Source organism: Rosa chinensis, chromosome 4 (genome assembly GCF_002994745.2).
Source record: "Rosa chinensis cultivar Old Blush chromosome 4, RchiOBHm-V2, whole genome shotgun sequence".
NCBI classification, from domain to species: Eukaryota; Viridiplantae; Streptophyta; class Magnoliopsida; order Rosales; family Rosaceae; genus Rosa; species Rosa chinensis.
Genome location: NC_037091.1, coordinates 47,454,606 through 47,456,784, shown reverse-complemented (window position 1 = coordinate 47,456,784; position 2,179 = coordinate 47,454,606). Strand labels below are relative to the sequence as shown.

Below are 2,179 nucleotides of genomic sequence, written 5' to 3'. Positions count from 1 at the left end.
GTCAGCTACGCGTGCGCACACGCGACTTACCAAGAGAGTGACGCCCAGCTTATCACACAAAAAGTGTGACGTCTCTCACTCTCTCTCACTCTCACTGAATCCAAGAGGTTTGTTATCAGCTAACCAATTCTTCTTCTTCTTTCGTTTGCTAACCGATTCTTCTCCTCTTTCTTCTTCTTCTTCTTCTTCTTTCGTTTACTAAACCGTTTATACTCTTCTCTTTCTTCTTCTTCTTCTTCTTTCGTTCTCTACAAAGTAGATTTTCACCGAAATCATATTCCATTTCACAATACAAAGTAAATCGTACGTCTCTGTTTACAAGTAAGCTTCTCTTCTTCTTCTTCTTCTTTCGTTTTCTAAACCGTTTCTTCTCTCCTCTTTCTTCTTCTTCTTCTTTCGTTCTCTACAACGTAGATTTTCGCCGGAATCATATTCCATTTCACAATACATAGTAGATCCTCTCTTCTTCTTCTTCTTCTTTCGTTCTCTACAAAGTAGATTTTCGCCGGAATCATATTCCATTTCATATACATAGTAGATCGTCTCTTCTTCTTCTTCAAATTTGACGGAATCATGTTCAATGTTTTAAAGGGCTGAGGCGTAGCCGAGGCGTTTTCGGGAGAGCCTCAAGAAGGCGTTCGCCTTGAGGCGTAAGGCGTAAGCCTTACGTATAAATCAGTTGTATTTATCTATATAACTAGTCTTATATATAGAACATGTATTGTAACCAAAAACTAACATTTGACAACCAAAATCAGACTACTCCCTCCCAATTACACACTGAAACTCATAAACCAATCACACAGACTGAATTTTTCAGAAGTTGGGAATTGTTTACATACAATTCTAATGGTAATGGCTCAAAGCTTAAAAGCTGACTATCAGCATCATTGTTATTGGCTTCACTGAGATCCCTCAAACTTCTCCTAGGAGTCTTGTCTATGCAGCCACATCATGTGCCCCTGAAACTCACAAAACAAACATAACCGTCACGTCACAACACAAACATAACTGTCAATTTCTCTAAAAGATAATAACAGAAGCTATACCAGAAGCTAATTATCAGTGATTAGTACTCTAGCCAGCCTCACTATACTTGAAGGTGTTCGATCTGCCATACAAGGAACATTACTACAATAAGTAGAAACTTAATTGAGAAAGCAATTCTGCTAGAGGTAAAGCCAGCAACTTTGGCCATAATGAAACACCACTCCTTTGTTTTGATTACAAAATGATTACCAGAAACACATGAAAATCCCAGATTGCTATCATATATGAGTAATATGACCAAAGCACATGATAATCCCCAACACCTCTCATATTCCCAGTTGCACCAAAGTGATTAATTGAACAAAAAAAACAAAACATTTGCTGCAAATCGGATTCACCAGCAAGATCGAGGAAATCAAATTCATACCTTAAATCCTTTGCTGCAAATCCGATTCCAAATCTCCAAGTGAGAAAATCTCTTGCTCCAAGTGCGAAAAAAGCCTCCTTTAGAGCCAAATCCTTGAGAAAACTCATGGGCTCTTGATGATTTTATCAAATTTGTTTCTTGGGAATTGGGATTTGGAAGTGAAAGAGTCGGAGGCTGAAGGAATCGAAAATAACTTCAGCTCGAGACCTGAAGGAGTTTTAACTCTCAAAACCACCAAAACGACGTCGTTTTGGTGAAGAAGAAAAAAAAAATTTTTCTCAGGCGATCGCTTTAGACGCCTTAAGGTGCACTTTGGCCGCCTTTTCCGCCTGCATCGCCGCCTTGTCCGCCTCTGTGCCTCACCTGCAAAACACACTCATTTTCTACAGCGCCTCGCGCTTTCTAAGCCTTAAGGCGCGCTTTTTAATACATTGATCATGTTTACTAACAATATTGTATGCTTTGTGAACACAGAACTTTGGTCAATTTTGAGATGGAGAAGGCTGCAGCACTGGCTTTGATTGTCATTGGAGCCCTGTTTCACTCCACACTTGCAATTGAGGACGCTAAACACTCTCTGGTTGGTGGAGAGAGTGGTGAAGCAGGCTGGCCCAAATGTGATATTGATTCTTTTGGTAAGGGCTTTGGCATCTCATTTTCCCTTCGTTTAACCTAGATGAGTATTAATTATTTTCCTACTTTAACATAGATGAAAATGAACCTTTGGCGGTATTAATTAATTGTTTACTTACTTTAACATAG

At 39.2% G+C, this 2,179-nt stretch overlaps 1 long non-coding RNA gene across 2 annotated transcripts; it reads right to left on the bottom strand.

The window, feature by feature from the left end:
• Positions 1-879: 879 nt before the first annotated feature.
• LOC112195992 lies at positions 880-1,583 on the bottom strand. Of its 2 annotated transcripts, none has more exons than XR_002934875.2 (3): positions 1,418-1,583; positions 1,050-1,131; positions 880-962 (listed from the first exon to the last, which is right to left on the bottom strand). It is a non-coding gene; the product is annotated as an uncharacterized LOC112195992 (long non-coding RNA). The 2 variants fall into 2 exon arrangements; XR_005809408.1 differs by having other exon boundaries at positions 882-962; positions 1,050-1,111.
• Positions 1,584-2,179: the final 596 nt, after the last annotated feature.